This window comes from Balaenoptera acutorostrata, chromosome 15, assembly GCF_949987535.1.
Source record: "Balaenoptera acutorostrata chromosome 15, mBalAcu1.1, whole genome shotgun sequence".
Classification (NCBI taxonomy): Eukaryota; Metazoa; Chordata; class Mammalia; order Artiodactyla; family Balaenopteridae; genus Balaenoptera; species Balaenoptera acutorostrata.
Window position 1 is genome coordinate 71165589 of NC_080078.1, and position 18947 is coordinate 71184535.

The 18947-nt window shown below is 43.5% G+C and overlaps 1 protein-coding gene across 1 annotated transcript in view; it reads right to left on the reverse strand.

Moving 5' to 3' along the window:
• The window catches only part of ZHX3 (zinc fingers and homeoboxes 3), a 141570-nt gene extending 122668 nt beyond the window's left edge, over positions 1-18902 (reverse strand). Inside the window, exons 1-2 of the transcript XR_009005398.1 lie at positions 18813-18902; positions 18319-18441 (exon numbers count right to left, since the gene is read on the reverse strand). The gene's annotated coding sequence lies outside the window, so the exon portion shown is untranslated. The remainder of the gene's footprint in view (positions 1-18318; positions 18442-18812) is intronic.
• Positions 18903-18947: the final 45 nt, after the last annotated feature.

Below are 18947 nucleotides of genomic sequence, written 5' to 3' on the forward strand. Positions count from 1 at the left end.
GGACAGCTGTATATAGGATATGTTACTCCCGTTTAAAATTTCATTTATTCAACAAACTTTTTCGAGCATCTATTCTGATCCAGCACTGTGGGATACAGAGATAAACAACGCACTCTCCCAACCACTAAGAACTCAGTATTTCAGAGGAGCCAGACATGGAAAGAAAGAATTCTGGAAGAAAATATGTAACACTAGATGTATGTGTCAACTGCTTTCGGAAGCAGAGAGAAGGACATCATTCGTACTATATAGGAGACCATGGAAAGACTTCCCAGAGGAGGTGACAGTGGGGCTGGGTCTAAAGAGTAGATGAGAAGAGGACGCCAGGCAGAGGAAACAGCATGCACTTGACACCAGTGTTGGGAGGTATGTGGCAAATAATGTTTATCCAGGGAGGCAAATCATTTTCCTTTAAAAAACATTTTAAACGAATTCGAGGTGATCTGTATAATAATGTCACCTGCACTCACTCACATTCTGAAGAGCTTTCTCAAGCAGAAAAGAAACTGCCAGAAGTATAGTTGATGCAATAGAATTACAACCCGACCTCTATTCTATAGGACCAGGATAGTGACAAACCCCTTAGCTTAATCAACAGTACATAGTTCATTTCAGAGCAAGGGTCGTATCGCTCTCCATGAATCCTTATGTTGCCTTTAGAAAGAGTTCCGGAGGCAGTTAGTTTAATATAGTATGTAAGTAAGTAGGATTTAAATCCAGAACTCCTGAGTTTGAATCCTGTCTTCCCCACTTACTTGCTGTGTGAGCTTGAGTAAACTGACTTAACCCCCTAATGTTGTGAGAATTGAGTGAGATAATCCACATGATGCTGTTACCACGGTGTCTGATGCATGATGAGAACTCAAAAGTTAAAAAGGAAGTCCCATTAGTCTTCTTAAGAAAAGTTCTGAATCCAGTTATGCCAACTTGTTGCCTCTCTGCTCTAAATCCACCCTTCCTTGCCTTGCTTTGTGATACTGGAGTTGAATTCTGTCAACATTTCTTTTTTGTCAGTGGCACAATGTTTGGCTTTGTCAGTAGAGAGTGCTAGAGGGGTGCTGCTAGACCAGAGATGAACTCGAACGTCCATAAAAGCCTCCCAGCTCAAGGCATTGTCTGTCCCCACCCACCACTCTTTTTCCCAGTAAATATGTATTGTGCACCTACTATGTACCTGGCTGTGTGTTAGGTTCTGGGTATGCGGCCTTGAATAAAACCAAAGACCTTCATGGAATTTACAGTCTAGTATGTCGGGCAGACATTGGTCAAATAATCAAAAACATAAATCTTACATGGTGCATGGTACCATGAGACCCAGAAATAGGCTTTGGATAAAAGATGTTTAGGGAAATAGTTGGTGTGAGATCTAAAGGGGAAAATAGGGGTTAAACTGGATGTATTGGTGTGCTTGGGCTGCCATAACAAAATACCATAGACCAGGTGGCTTAAACAGCAGAAATTAATATTCTCACAATTCTTGAGGCTGGAAGTCCAAGATCAAGCTTCCAGCCAATTCAGTTTTGCTGAAGACTCTCTTCTTGGCTTGCACATGGCTGCTTTCTCGCTGTGTCCTCATATGTGTGCATGGGGAGAGAAGAAGAGTGAACTTTCTGGTATCTCTTCTTATAAGGACACTAATCCTATGGGATCAGGGGCCCACTCTCATGACCTCATTTAACTTTAATGACTTCCTTACTCCAAATATAGCCACACTGGAAGTTAGGGCTTCGACATATGAATTTTTTGGGTACACATATGTTTAGTCCATAACACTAGGAAAATACGGGAAAGAAGAGTGCTCCCTGTAGAGAAAACAGCACATGCATAGGCCCTGTGGCTGTCAAGGGCACATGGTGATTAAAACAAAGAGGGAGAAGGCACACGGACAATGAGGCAGATAATGGGAGGAGATCAGGCTGGAGAGGTGGACAGTGGCCAGATCATGCAGGGCCTTGAAGGTAGTGGTAATAAGTTGAGATGTATCCTAAGAGCCCTTCAGTAAAGGTGTAGGGACAACGTGCTGGGTGCAGATCAGAATGGAGGGCTCAGAATGGATGCAGGGAGAAAAATAATGAAGCTGTCCAGAGTGTCCAGATTCAGCCCAGGTTATACAGATGGGCACTGGTTGGCCTGGAGGAGACACTGGCCAGCCAAGCTGCCCAGGACCAGGGAAGAGAACTTGCTTCTGGCCCAGGTGAACAGAGGCCTTGGCCTACAGACTCATCCCCAGTCACATTCTCAGCTTCTCTACAGTCCTGGCTTCTCCCCTCCCCTCTTCCACCTGCTAGACCCTGTGCCTTATACCACCTCAGTCAGGACAGCCCATCTCTGTGGCTGGTTCTGTTTCCCTAGCCCTAGTCTGGCCCAGCCTGCCTTCCTCCTTTTCCCACATTGGACCACAGGACTAAGATTCAACATGCTGCCCTCTAATGTAAGTTGGTGCAGCCACTGTGGAAAACAGTATGGAGGTTCCTCAGAAAACTAAAAATAGAATTACCATATGATCCAGCAATCCCACTCCTAGGCATATATCCAGACAAAACTATAATTCAAAAAGATACATGCACCCCTATTTTCATAACAGCAGTATTCACAATAGCCAAGACACGGAAACAACCTAAATGTCCATCGACAGACGAATGGATAAAGAAGATGTGGTACATATATACAATGGAATACTACTCAGGCATAAAAAAAGAATGAAATAAAGCCATTTGCACCAACACGGATGCAACTAGAGATTATCATACTAAGTGGTGTAAGTCAGAAAGAGAAAGACAAACACCATACCATATCAGGACTTCCCTGGTGGTGCAGTGGTTAAGAATCCGCCTGCCGGGCTTCCCTGGTGGCGCAGTGGTTGAGAATCTGCCTGCTAATGCAGGAGACACGGGTTCGAGCCCTGGTCTGGGAAGATCCCACATGCCGCGGAGCGGCTGGGCCCGTGAGCCACGGCTGCTGAGCCTGCGCGTCTGGAGCCTGTGCCCCGCAACGGGAGGGGCCGCGATAGTGAAAGGCCCGCGCACCGCGATGAAGAGCGGTCCCCGCACCGCGATGAAGAGTGGCCCCCACTTGCCGCAACTAGAGAAAGCCCTTGCACGAACCGAAGACCCAGCACAGCCAAAAATAAATAAATAAATAAATAAATAAAATAAATTAAAAAAAAAAAAAAGAATCCGCCTGCCAATGCAGGGAACATGGGTTCGAGCCCTGGTCTGGGAAGATCCCACATGCCACAGAGCAACTAAGCCCGTGAGCCACAACTACTGAGCCTGTGCTCTAGAGCCCACGAGCCACAAATACTGAGCCTGTGTGCCACAACTACTGAAGCCTGCGTGCCTAGAGTCCATGCTCGCAACAAGAGAAGTGCACCGCAGTGAAAGAGTAGCCCCCACTCACCGCAACTAGAGAAAAGCCCACGCACAGCAACGAAGACCCAACACAGCCAAAAATAAATAAATTAATTAATTAAAAAAGATACATCCAGTCTGATTTTCTATGGCTTTAGAATCTTTACAAATTTTTTTCTTTCTTTAAAGTGGTTGCCCAAAATTAACACTTTGTGGGTTTTTTAAATGTCATAGATACTCTACAGGCCAAATATTGCTAACATATTTGAATCAAACTGATATTTCATAGTAAAATCACAAACCATACATGTTTATTAGAGTTATTGCCAATAAACTCCCAATTAAATAGAAACAAAAGTAATTTGAGTCACAGAAGGAGAAGTGAGAGTGGAAAGAAAAAAAATATTTGAAGAGATGATAGCTAAGAATGTTTCAAAATTAATGAAAGATATTCACAGGTTCAAGAGGCTCAGCAAATAAATAATACATTGACTACTATATAAAGAAAACCACATCTTAGACACAACATAGTCAAACTACTAAAAGCCAACAACATAGTCAAACTACTTAAAAGTAGGCAGAAGAAAAAGTAACAACAGAGAAACAATTAGAATGACAACCTGCTTCTCATCAAAAAGAAGATAGAAGACTAAAATGATATCTTTAAAGTTTACAGGGGGAAGAAAACTGCCAACCAAGAAATTTTGTACTCAGTGAAAATAGCTTTCAAAAATTAAATTAAATAAAGACATTTTCAGACAAGCAACTTGGAGAGTTCAATGCCACAAGCCTATACTACAAGAACTAAAAGTTTTTCAAGTCAAAGAAAAACAATTCTAGGTAGAAGCATAGATCTATAAGACAAAATGAAGATCATAGGAAAGGGTATATATGTGGATAAATATAAAAACTCTAAATTTAAAATAAATTACTATTTAACGCAACAACAACAATGTACTGTGGATTTGTAACATGCAGAAGTAAAACATATGACAAAAATACCATACAAGATAGGAGCAGTAAAGGGAATTGCACTGTTATAAGGTTCTTACATTGTGTGGAATATTGTAAAATACTAATTCAAATTATTACGCAATAAGTTAAGAATGTATATTATAATCTCTAAAGCAAGCACTTAAAATATGTATTAAAAATGGTTTATCTAAAATCCAATGGGAAAGGAATTGAAAGCAGGGTCTCAAAGAGATATTTGTACACTCATATTCATAGCATCATTAGCCAAACGGCATACAATAGCCAAAAGGTAGAAGGAACCCAAATGTTCATTGACAGATGAAAGGAAAAACAAAATGTAGTATATACACACAGTGGAAATTATTCAGTCTTAAAAAGAAAGAAAATTAAATTCTGACAAATGCTACAACATAGATGAACTTTGAGGATATAATGTTAATTGAAAATAAACCAGTCACAAAAAGACAAATACTGTATGACTCCATTTATATGAAATACATAGAATGGTCAAATTCATACTGATAGAAAGTAGAAGGATGGTTGCCATGGATTCCGGGGAGGGATGAATGGGAGGTTATTGTTTAATGGATATAGCATTTCAGTTTTGCAAGATGAAAATGGTTCTGGAGATTGGTTGCACAAAAATGTGAACGAACTTAAAACTAGTGAACTGTACATTTATAAATGATTATAACAGTAAATTGTGTGCTATGTACATTTTACCACAATTTAAAAAATCTAATACAGAAGATAAAATGGAATAATAAAAAACATTTGGCTGATCCAAAAGAAGGAAAACAGGAACAAAACCCAGGCAGGACAAATAGAAGAGAAACAACAAGATTATAGATGTAGAAGATTTGGAACCATACCTGTAAGTATGGTAAATGTAAGTGGACTAAATATTCAAATAAAAAGAAGAAAATTGACGGGCTGAATTTAAACAAACAAACAAAAAACAACACTCAACTATCTGATGTTAATAAGAGACATACTTTATTATAAGAACATATAGGTTTAAAAGATAAAAGAATGGAAATATTCTAGCTAATATTTAAATAAGAAATAATACTTATACAAATTCTCTCAGAAAATAGAGGAAACACTTCCCAACTTATTTTACAAGGTCAGCATAATCCTACTACCAAAACCTGGTATGAACATGACAAAAAGAAAATATCACAGACCAATATCTCTCATGACCATAAATGCAACACCTCTTAACAAAATGTTAGCCAAATCAAATCCAGCAATAAATAAAAATGGTAATAAATCACAACTAAGTGGATTTTATCCCAGGAATGCAAATTGGTTTAACATTTAAAAACTACCAACCACATTAACAGCATAAAAGGGAAAAATAATTTGATCATCTGAATAGGTGCTGAAAAAGCATCTGATAAAACTCAACATCTACTCACAATAAAAACTCTCAGCAACCTAGGAATAGGAAAGAACTTCTCAATCTGATATAGGGTATGTAAAAACTCTAGAGTTAACACCATCCTTAATGGTAAAATATTGAATATTTTCCTCCCTAAAGTCAGGAACAGAGCAAGGATATCAGCTAACACCACCTCTAATCAACATTTTACTAGATGTCCTAGCCAGGGCAGTAAGGCAAAAAAGAAAAAGTCATAAAGACAGGAAAGAATAAAATAAAACTATCTTTATTCAAAGATGACATGATTGTGTAGCTAGAAAATCCTAAGGAATCTCAAACAAACTTTTAGAACTAAAAAATGACTGTCTTAGTCTGGCTGCTATAACAAAATAGCACTCGGTAGCTTGTAAACAATAGAAATTTATTTCTCACAGTTCTGGAGGCTGTAAGTCTGAGATCAGGGTGCAACCATGGTCAGGTTCTGATGAAGGCTCTCTTCTGGGTTGCGAAATCAATATACCAAAATCAACCTTATTTCTATACTCCAGCAAGAATCAGAAAAGAGTTTTTAAAAAGAATAGTCAAAATAGTTTCGAAATAGCAAAAAAAAAAAAAACCAAGTACCTATAGGTGGATCTTACAAAAAACATGTAAGACCTCTATGGCAGAAGCCACGAACACTTTAATAGATATTAAAGAATAAATGAATAATGGAGAAAAATACCATGTTAATTAGATGAAAAGACCCAATAATGTAAAGCTATCATTGTCTCCAGTTGGTCTATAGAGTCAAAGCAATCCCAGTTATTTTCATATGGAACACGACAAGATGATTCTAATGTAAAATTTATGTGAAACTGCAGAAAACCAAGAACAGCTAAGATACTCTTGAAGAAGTACAAGGTGGGAAGATTTACTCTATCAGCTAATAAGACTTATAATAAAGCTCTAATAACTACGACAGTATGGTATTGGCATAAGAGTAGACGAAAACTAATGGACAGAAGAGAGACACCCCCAAAAAAACCCCAGGTTAATAATAAAGATAGCACTGCAGAACAGTGTGGGGTAATGATCTTTTGAATAAATAGTGTTGAGTCAATTTAATATCCATATTGGAAAAATGATATTGGAACCCTATCTCACACCATACTGAAAAGCCAACTTCTGATGGATTATGGACCTAAATATGAAAAGTAAAACAATAAACATGGCCTGACACACAGAAGAAACTCAATAAATGAATGGGTGTATATATGGGATGCGTTATTCCAATTTAACTTCATTTATTCAATAAACAAAAAACCAATTTCTGTTGGATTATGGACTTAAATATCTAAGGTAAAACAACACAGATTTAGAAGATAACATACAATAATATTTTCATGACCTCACGGTAGAAAAGGTTTTCTTAAACAAGACAGAAAAAGCACTAATCACAAAGGAAAGACTGATAAATTGGACTTTTTTTTTTTTTTTACAGTTAAGAGCTTCTGTTCATCAAGAAACATTATTAGCAGAGTGAAGAGGGAAGCTACAGAGGAGAAAGATTTGCAATGAATATAACTGACAAAGGGTTTATATCCAGAATATACAAAAAAAAAACCTACTATAAATAAATAATGAAAAGATAGCCCAATAGAAAAGTAGGCTAGAATAGGCTCTTCACTTCACATCAAGAAAATCCAAATGGCCAACAACATGAAAGGTGTTTAGCCTCCTTAGTAATCAAGAAAATGAACCACAGTGAGCAACTACTACAGACCCACCAGATGCTAAAAGTACAAACTCTGACAGTACCAACAGCTGGTGAGAACTGTTGGTGAATGTACAAGGCGAGCTCGTATATATTGCTGGGGCGCAGTGTACGTGTATAATCATTTTGGAAAACAGTTTGGCATTATTTTTCAGAATTAAGCATAAGGCATGCTTATAACCCAGCAATTCTGCTCCAAAGTACATACCTAAGAGAAAAACATGCTCAGGTAGAGCAGTAGACACGTAGCAAAATGTTCACAGCAGCATTATTTATAATAGTCCCAAGTTGGAAACAACCCAAATGTCAATTAGTAGTTGACAGGATAAATAAATTGTGGTATATTCACCCAATGGAATGCCATATGCTGCACTAAAAGTGAATGAACTACAGCTGCACACAACAACATGGAAGACTGACAAATAATGTGGAGTGAAAGAAGCCAGACAGAAAAGAGCACACACTTAATGATGGCCTTTATATAAAACCCATAACCAGACAAAACTAAATATGCCCCTGCCCCCACAGACTTCCTCCACTCCTGTACGTATGAGATATGAGAAGAGCAGTAACAAAAGATGAATTTGAAAACAAGTTGAGGAATCATTCTTTTGCCCTCAGCCACAATCAGCCCACTGCTGGAATATCTCCTGTTTGGAGGGATGATAAGAGAAAATGACTGGGAGGTGAACTGAAGGAAATTATTGACACAGCTCTCTGATGTCGTGGTGGAGAATGATAGAGTCAGGCACCCTTCTGTCAGGGTCCATTGTGATGGCCTCAGTGACATTTTAATAAAGTTACTCAAAGTTAGGGGACCATAATGACAAATTTCTAGTGTGTTAAACCTTCACTGGAAACCTGGAGACCATGATAAGGACTAACAGGTATGGATAGTTTCTGAGGTGTAAGGTGCAATGAGGCCATGCAGCTTTTGCAAGATTCCCAATAACAAATACAATTTAGTTTGGTATACGTTCTTCCGGATTTTTTCAGGGTACCTAAACATTTTTTTGTTATTATAACTATGGGATTATATTACACACACTGCTGAACTTTTTTTTTCTAACTTAATAGGTGTTCAACATCTGTTGAACTTCATACTTTGTGGGGAGATGGATATATTCAGTAGCTTGATAGTGGTGATGGTTTCATGGGTATCCACACATGTCAAAACTCAAATTGTATGCTTTAAATATATGGGGTTTATTGTATATCACTCATATCTCAGTAAAACTGGGAAAGCACTGTACTTTAAATCTCTTTTACTGTTTTCCCTACTTAACACTTTACGTTTCATCCATGCTGTTGGATGTACATCTAACTCATCATTTCTCAGTGCTGTATAGAATTCCAAGCTCTGCCTCCACCATGGTTTACTAACTCACTTCTGCCTCTTGCTCACCTATCTTGTCTTCTTATGTATCTGAGCAAACTTTCTTTAAAACATATTTCAAGGAGTAAGATTGCTGAATTCTCCGCCCCAAGCATACTTACTTTCGCTGAAAACTGCCTGTTTATTTTGCTTATTTTATGGAAGGACTAAGCAAGTTTCCATTTCTGCCGGCTGAGCATGAGAGTTCCCAGTCTCTTCACCTGGATTTCTGACCCTTCATGCAGCAACAGGACAGAAGGCATGGATGTCGTTCTCGCTGCCCAGTCCCCCGCCCCTCCCCACACTCAATTTGGTATAGACTTCATGGTTGCTGACAAATAATTGTTCAGTATGTGACACATGGCTTTGGCCATTCCCTAGTGTTTAACAGATGGAATTTATATTTTCACTTGTTTTATAAATCCTGTTTTTGGGGAGAGGTGCAGGTGAGAGACGGGAGCTCTGTAGCCTGTCTTTCCAAGGCACTCCCTGGCAGCCTTCAAAGGTCCCACCTACATGAAGGAACTGGGCCCCTGTGCTTAGGCCAGTGTTTTAAGCTGCAAGGAATGTGGTGACTCAGCTGGTCGTCCAGGGACACCTCGGTGAACAAGGCAGAGGGAAGGAAGTCATTACACAGACAGCTGGGTTGTAAAAAACAAAAATACTCCACACACCAAGCTTTACAAAGCAGTGTGGCTGTGTGTCCCGTGACTTAACGGGACTGCTTCTGCCACATGGCCCTCCAGCCCACAATATGTGGCCCCCAGCTCATGACACGTGGCACCCAGCTCAGAATATGTGGCACGCAGCCCTTACTCACTGCTGGCTGCTCCTCAAGCCGCTTGGAAAGCTGACTGGGTGGGGACCCCAGGAAAATCCGTGACTGTCTTCTCCCTTCCACCCTCTCCTACTGCTTCCTGCATCATCTCTTCTCTCCTTGCTCCTTCCTCTTGAATTCTCTTGCCCTTAAAGAAATTTAAAAATATGGAATTTAGTATTCAGTGGGAGACTTGGCAGAGATACAGCAAGATCCAAACACTGACCCCCTAGGAAGGCCCTACTGTGTCAGGCAGATACTGGCAACAAGTCATGTCACCTGTACAAGGTCCAGAGCACGGTGAGAGAGGCCAGAGGGAGACAGGACAGAAGCAAGGGATGGAGACTCCAAGGTGGAGGCAAGACCTTCGAAGATGTGGACTCTCACCCAGGCTTCTTTATTGGATACCTACTATGTGCCAGACCCCATTCTTGGGATGTATCAGTGAAGACAGATCCAGAGTCTTATCTTCATAGGGCCTACATTCTCAAAGGGGGAGACAGATAAACATCAAATATCAGAAATAAGTCAATTATATAGCATGTGCATGGGTGGTTAGTGTTACTTTAAAAGATCAGAACAGGGAAAGATGCATGGGAGTGGTCACGGTAGAAAGGTGACATCTGAGTGCTCCTAAGCGGGTGAGGGAGTGAGTCACGTGGATGTCTGGGGAAAGAGCCTTCTGAACAGAGGAAACCTCCAGGGCAAGGGGGAGTGTGCCTGTGTGCTTAAACATCCACGAGGTGGTAACGCTGGTGGCTGCAGAGTAAGTGCCTGCGGGGAGTGTAGTGGGAGGGCACAGCAGAGAGGTGGGAGGTGGGAGGGTGGGAGCCACTGGGGGGTCCTGAGCAGAGATCTAACCCGAACTGACATCCCGCTGTCAGATGGCTTTGATCGCTGAGAGTCCAATGCCAGCAGAGTGCAAAATGAAAGTGCCAATCTTGCCGAAGGCGTAGAGTTTATGAAGTTGATGAGAGTGCCGTTGAATACAGGTAGAATCATACAAAGCATTAGAAGATGACGGCCTGTCATTGTTAACAGGGCAGGAATTTCAGAAGAATAAGTAAGGGTTATGAGAAGGCTTTGGGGAAACCAAAGGAGCCCAGAAGCAATTTTTGATAGTTGTGCTTTTTCAGCAAACGCAATGCTCCATGAAGGAGGTCATACCATGTAATCTATACCCTGCTCCCAAATCATTTATTCTTCAGTCATACTAAAAATTAGGGTAAAGTGGTATACACAACAAAAATTTTATTAAGTATAAGATAATAACATTTTGCTCAGTATACTTTTGAGTATATATTAATAACTGGTTTCCTTTTCTTCATATGTAACAATGCTTCCCACTTTACTAGGTTGAGTAAAGCTTAAATAAGAGCATTCACTCACTAACACATGCAACTAATACTTATTACGGGTCTTATTCTAAGTGACAGGCACCAAGTGAGGCTCTAGGGTACAGTGATGAACAGAAAGTACCCTCATGAAGACATAGCATTCATCAAATGGTATATATATAAAGTTCACATAAAAGACTAAGATGAAAAAGCACATGATGTTATGAGAGCCTATGTAAGGGAAATTTAACCTAGCCAGAAGGTGTATTAGTTAGCTATTGCTATAACAAATCACTACCAACTTAGGGCTTTAAACAACATACATTTATTATCTCAGTTTCTGTGAGAGTCTGGAGTCTGAGCATGGCTTAGCTGAGTCTCTGCCTTAGGGACTCACAAGGCTGTAATCAAGGTGACAGCTTGGCTGCATTCTCATCTGGAGACTCAGTTGGGGAGGAATTGCTTCCAAGCCCCCTCAGGTTGTTGGCAGGATTCATTTCCCTGTGGCTGTAGAACCGAGGACCCTGGCTTCTCACTGACTGTCAGCTTCTAGAGGCCACCCAGAGCTCCTTGCCATGTTTGCTTCCTCTACATGTCTGTTTACTTCATCAAGTGAGCAAGGAGAGTCTCCAGGGCTGGTCTGCTAGCAAGACTCTTTATTTTAGTAAATTTATTTATTTATTTATTCATTTATTTATTTATTTATTATGGCTGTGTTGGGTCTCCGTTTCTGTGCGAGGGCTTTCTCTAGTTGTGGCAAGCGGGGGCCACTCTTCATCGCGGTGCGCAGGCCTCTCACTATCGCAGCCTCTCTTGTTGCGGAGCACAGGCTCCAGATGCGCAGGCTCAGTAATTGTGGCTCACGGGCCCAGCCGCTCCACAGCATGTGGGATCCTCCCAGACCAGGGCTCGAACCCGTGTCCCCTGCATTGGCAGGCAGATTCTCAACCACTGCGCCACCAGGGAAGCCCCTAGTAAATTTATTTATTTATTTATTTTTGGCTGCACTGGGCCTTCGTTGCTGCACGTGGGCTTTCTCTAGTTGAGGCAAGCGGGGGCTATTCTTCGTTGCGGTGCACGGGCTTCTCATTGCGGTGGCTTCTCTTGTTGTGGAGCAAGGGCTCTAGGCGCGCATGCTTCAGTAGTTGTGCCACGCGGGCTTTGTTGCTCCACGGCATGTGGGATCATCCTGGACCAGGGCTCAAACCCGTGTCCCCTGCATTGGCAGGCGGATTCTTAACCACTGTACCACCAGGGAAGTCCAAGACTCTTATATGATGTAATGTACTATGGGAGGTGACATCCCATCATTACCTTTGCTATATTCCACTGGTTAAAAGCAAGTCACAGGCCCTACTCACACTCAAGAGGAAGGGATTACACAAAGGCATGAACACCAGGAGGTGGGGATACAGTGGGTGACCTTAGAGTCTCTCTGCCACTGAAAGCTTTACCGAGGAAGGAACAATGGAGCCGGAATCTAAAAAATGAGTTAACTATATGGACAGGAGAGGGAACCACTGCCCAGGTAGAGAGAATAATGTGGGCAGGACAGTGCATATAACATTCACAAAGGATCTAGCACAGTGACTACCAATACTGTGTCACTCCCCTGCTCAGCAACCATCAATGGCTCCTCAATGCCCGTGGTTTTGCCCCATATTCAAGGTCAGACAGGCCATCTCCTTGCACTCACTTTCATGGTTTCACTCACCACTTCCACCCACTTACAGTGTGCCTGACCCTCCTGTACATACTCCATCTATATATAATTCAAGGCCCAGCATCAACTGATCTCTCAACAATATTTTTGAACATCTATTATCATTCTATTTACGAACAAAATTTAAATCTTTTGAACATCCATGCTAGACCCTCCTTGAATTGAAAAGCATACTGAGACATGATTCTGGATGCCAGATGGAGGGGAATGGGGCCAGAAAGTATATCTAAATAAAAAGAGGAAAAATAAGAGGTCCCCTTGCTGAAGGTCCAGCCCATGGGACAGCTGGTAAGTCCTGCAGGGATTTTAGAACACACAGAAAGCTCCACTTCATAGAGTGGTTAATGATCTTTTCGTTTACTTCCCTAGGCTAGAAATCACAAATGGATTCCAAAAGAGTTCCGTCAAACTGACGTTTTTACGGGAAGGACAGTTGGAGCGGGGAACTGCCCAGCCGCAGCCCACACTGCCAGGCAACCTGGCCAGGCCAGGCCGGGCCAGTCCTCGGCTGGCACCAACGGCTTGGTTGGCAGGAGTAGGGGACAGCAACGTAAGTCTCCTGCCCTCCAGCCTAGGGATCCCTGACCGCATCCAGAGCCTGTCCCTGAAGGGCCTGGGAGAAGAGGCCTCAGTAGCACCGCAGCCTTAGCCACATCAGCAGGGAAAGAGAACAAGGGAGGGAAAAGCAACCCAGATCGCAGCCCAGAAGCTGGCTTCCTCCAGCCAGCAGCTGCAGGAGGGGCTGAGTCTGGGGGCGAGGCCGGCGCTGGGGGCGGACCATGGGGGGCGGGCCGGTAGTGGTGGGCGGGGTCGGGGGTGGCTGCTTCCCCAGCCCCACCCCTTAGCCCCGGAAGGAGCAGGCCTTGGACGCTGCAACTCCACCTGCCCAAAGCTGTGATTGGGGGCTGAGTCTCTGCAGCTGCCTTGGAGGTCAGAAGCAGGCTGGATCTAGGGGCGACGGAAGGCCTGACACCCCATGGGTCTCTCCTCGCCGCCCTCCCCTCCCCTACTATCTTCCCTAGTGCCCGCTCCACATGGAAGCCGGAGGGCTTTTTCTCAATACCCATTAAAGCTTCTTCCTTTGCTTTGAGGGCAGAGGACCCTGCACTCCCTCCCCCAACAAGCACTATCTGATTCCTCCCCCCGCCCCCTACTCACACTGTCACAGCTTCCGTCATGAACTATCGGACATCCCTGGTGGTCCAGTGGTTAAGAATCCGCCTGCCAATGCAGGGGACACGGGTTTGATCCCTGGTGCGGGAAGATCCCACATGCCGCGGAGCAACTAAGCCCGTGCGCCAAAACTACTGAGCCTGCGCTCAAGAGCCCGTGAGCCACAACTACTGAGTCTGAGTGCCACAACTACTGAAGCCCGCGGGCCTAGAGCCCGTGCTCCGCAACAAGAGAAGCCACCGCAATGAGAAGCCTGTGCACGGCACCGAAGAGCAGCCCCCGAGAAAGCCTGTGCGCAGCAACGAAGACCCAACGCAGCCAAAAAATAAATGAATATAAAAAAAAAAAAGACTGAACTATCTCCAGATAGCTCTGCCCGGCCTCTGTACAAACTAGTCAGTACACTTGTAACACCGTTCCCACCCTTCTTCATCTAACTAATTCCAATTTATTTTTCAGGCTTAGATAGATATCTACTCGGGAAAGCTTTCCTGGACCCTTCCATCCTGCTACCTTCCATCACAATTGCCTGACTGCCTGTCTGTTCTTCTTCTTTCCCTTCACCAATACTGTGCCGTCGCTGCAGCATCTCCAGTGCCTCACCCAGGCATGGGGCTCAGAATGATCATAAATGCCCTGCCTGGCGGTCCTCTACACCTCTATATCCTCTATACCTCTGCCTGGATGGGAGGCTCCTGCAGTTACTTCATGTCTTAGAACAACAGGTCGCAAACTAGAAACCCTTTGGTGTAGGGGAAGGGAGCTGGGCCCCACCCTTGGAGTTTCTGATTCAGTAGGTCTGGAGTTGGGCCTGAGAGTGCGCATTTCTAACAAGTTCCCAGGTGATGTTGCAGCTGCTGGCCCAGGGACCACACTTTAAGAATCATGTCTGGGACTTCCCTGGTGGTACAGTGGTTAAGAATCTGCCTGCCAATGCAGGGGTCACAGGTTCGAGCCCTGGTCTGGGAAGATCCCACATGCCGCGGAGCAACTAAGCCTGTGCGCCACAACTACTGAGCCTGTGCTCTAGAGCCCGTGAGCCACAACTACTGAGCCTGCACACCACAACTACTGAGCCCACGTGCCTAGAGCCCATGCTCTGCAACAAGAGAAGCCACCACAATGAGAACCCTGCGCACTGCAACGAAGAGTAGCCCCTGCTCGCCTCAACTAGAGAAAGCCCGCGTGCAACAACAAAGACCCAACACAGCCAGAAATAAAATAAATAAATAAAATAAATAAATTTATTTTAAAAAAAAGAAGAATCATGTCTTATGACCTACAGACTAGGAGAAGATATTTGCAAACGACGCAGGGCTTAATTTCCAAAATATAGAAACAGCTCATACAACTCAATATCAAAAAAACAAACAACCCAATCAAAAAATGGGCCGAAGACCTAAATAGACATTTCTTCAAAGAATCATACAGATGGCCAAATAAATGCTGGTGAGGGTTGGAGAAAAGGGAACCCTCCTACACTGTTGGTGGGAATGTAAATTCATGCAGCCACTATGATAAACAGTATAGAGGTTCCTTAAAAAACTAAAAATAGAGCTACCATATGATCCTGCAATTCCACTCCTGTGCATATATCTAGAAAAGATGAAAACTCTAATTCAAAAAGATACATGCACCCCAATGTTCACAGCAGCACTATTTACAATAGCCAAAACATGGAAGCAACCTAAGTGTCCATCAACAGATGAATGGATAAAGATGTGGTATACTCAGCCATAAAAAAGAATGAAATATTGCCAGTTGCAGCAACATGGATGGACCTAGAGATTATCATGCTAAGTGAAGTTAGTCAGACAGAGAAGGACAAATATTATATATCACTTATATGTGGAATCTAAAAAATGATACAAATGAACTTATTTACAAAACAGAAACAGACTCACAGACATAGAAAACAAACTTATGGTTACCAAAGGGGAAAGGGGGAGAGGGATAAATTAGGCGTATAGGATTAACAGATACACACTACTATGTATAAAATAGATAAACAACGAGGATTACTGTATAGCACACGGAACTATATCCAATATCTTTTAATAACTTGTAATGGAAAAGAATCTGAAAAAGAATATATATATGTGTGTGTGTGTGTGTGTGTGTGTGTGTGTAACCAAATCACTTTGCTGTACACTTGAAAGTAACACAATATTGTAAATCAACTATACTTCAATTTAAAAAAAAGAAGAATCACATTTTACAGCATCAGTTTCTGCACTGGTAAAATAGGATAACTACTGTCCCTCCTGTACTAGGTTTTGTGACAATCAAATGAGACAATGCAAATGAAAAACTCAGCATGTTGCCTGCACCCAGTAGGTGCTCAATAAGTGTTTGCAATTACTACAGGGAATGGGCAGGAGAAACGCCAGGCAGGGAAAACATGAGAAGGGGCAGAGGTGGGAAAGGGCCCAAGCAGGGCAGCTGGCCTGGCAGAAGAGCAAGGCCCAGCATAGCAGCCAGGGAGTCCTAGTTGCTCTATGGAAGCAGCTGGGAGCCACACATAGTTCTGGAGCAGGGCAGTGACAGGTGGAAGCTGTATGTGGCAACATTAAGCAGGAGGCCGTTGCAAACCCCATGTGCTGAGTACTCCTTGGCTGTTTGACCAGTCATAGGGATGCCAGATTCAACCAGTAAAAATAAAGGATATCCCATTAAATTTGAATTTCAGATGCCAATGAATATTTTTTTTAGTATAAGTATGTCCCAAATATTGCATGGGACATACTTACACTAAAAAATCTTTTGCTATTTATCTGAAATTCAAAGTTAACTGGGCATCCTTTATTTTTATTTGCTAAATCTAACCATCCTGGCCAGACATCAACTGCCTGTCGCCCAACCTACGAGTCTGCCTCCTTCAGGGAGCCCGTGCAGGTTCCTCTGCTTCCCTTCCCACCTTCAACGGGGCCACCAGGAGTGGTTGAGGAGACACTCCTGCAGCCAGTCTTGCTGCCCATGACAAGTGGCCACAGCTGCAGGCCTGGGTGAATGCGTCCTCCCACTTCATGCCAGGTTCACCCAGCAAGAAAGCAGTGGGGCGCAATAAATAATCATTGGGTCTGAGACTTAAAGAACATATGGCCACCAAGTTCTATGAAGAAGGCAGTGCCCCCTACACTGATGGGTTACTCAAAAAACAAACAGTGGTGTAAGCCCCGCCCCCCTGCCCACAACCGGTGAGGGAGAGGAGAAAATTGCCTCTATCCCTAACACCAGAAATGGGCATACACAAGCGCTCATGCTGCTTGCACGTTCCAAGGACGCCTCGGAAATGGTGATGTAAACCGCAGGCTAGAACAGGGTGGTCCCTGCCTCTTACATTTCAGTTGGGTGTTAGGACAAGTCATACTAGAGGCTGCCTGTCTTCCCCACCACCATAAGCATCAAATCCCAGATGATTCATTGTTCTGGAAACAAGCCTGTCGGAAATCCAATTTCTGCAACAACCTTTATGTCAACTTTTTTTTTTTCTCTAAGAAGGAACAATGAAAACAATGTGTATTCAATTTTTTTTTTTTAATGTGATAAACATTGTTGAACACCTAGTGTTTGCCCTGCGCTGTGTTCAGCGTTTTATTTAGCTCTGTAGTTCTCAGCCTTGGCTGCACATTACAATCACCTGGAGAGTTGTTTTTTTTTAATTTCCACACCCCAGGCATCAGTATTTGCCAAGGGCATAGTGACTTCAGTGTGCAGCCAAGGTTGAGAACCACTGATTTAGTTCATCCTGTTTAATCCTCACAATACAATCCTGCAAGGTAGATTGTATCTCCATCTTGCAGATGAGGAAGTTGAGGCTCAAAGAGGTAGTGTTACTGTGGCATCTGTAGCCATAACTCCCGATCTGTCCTTCCTTCCCTCCCAGCCTCCCTTGAAGGATACCTGATGTTTCCAGTTTTTCACTGTTGAATATAGTAGCTATATACAATGCTTCCACAGACATGTTTGTGGCATGGCTCTGCCCTCTGGCCACCTTAAAATAGCTCTGCTCCCATCAGAGCTCTTCTGAGATACCAGCCAGACACAGCCTGGTTTCAGGACTGACACCAAATGACTTTTGCTAAAGCAAGGACAACTGAGGCCAGTCACTTCCAGACAGGTCGTGTCATCTTGAGTCAGAACAATAGCGGACACTTCTCACTCCCTACCGCCCAGTACTTTCTAAGCCTGACTCTTTGCCATTGTGCCCCACCCCTCCGAGCTTTTCCTGGGTTCCCGCCCTCTTTACAGCAAACTCCCTCACCTCCTGACTTTCCTCGGAGCATCTTCTTAGCAGGGGCCGTCCATCCTCACAGGTTGTGGGAGACGTCTTTGGTACAGGACAAGCCACCAACCACAGATTCAAAGGATAAAACCATTCCCTGGCCCAAGCCTCGATCCTTCAAATCTTCGCGCACCCGGGCTTACCTGTTTCCCTCTTGGCGCCTGCCGCCGGAGAGGATGCGCAACTGGGCGAGAAGGCTGGTCATCGCCTGTCCTCTGCTGGCCAGTGGAGGTATTGACCCCGCTTCCGCTCCACCAGGGCATCAACTGGATGGAATGGAGAGTGGGCATTTATTGAGCTCCTGCGGTATGTATGTCAGGACTGAACTGGACACTGGGGTGTAAGGATGAACGCGACCTGCTCTCACGGAATTCAAATTCAGAGAGGCTGACAATAATCAAATAGTTATTCAAGCGAATATGAAATTACAGCTGTGGGCTCTGTGAGTGTATAATACGAGGGTCCGGTCCAGCCTTCGGGGTGGTGGTGGGGGTGGGAGTCAAAGCTGCCCCCGAGAGGGGACTTTTGAGCGCCAGGTGCCTCACAAAGTCATTTCAGGTAATCTCGAAAATCCTGCAAGGTGGCTATCCCCTTTGACAAAGTAGAAAAATGGGGTCAGATTGGGGAAAGAATTTACCAGTCACACAGCGAGCTAGGAGCAAAGCCAGGAAGGTTTAGGTCGGCTCGATTGGAAAGTCTCTGCTTTTCCGCCGCTCCTGGAGGTAGGGCTGGTGGCGGGCCACTGGGACGTTCCTTCGAGGAACGCTAGGGC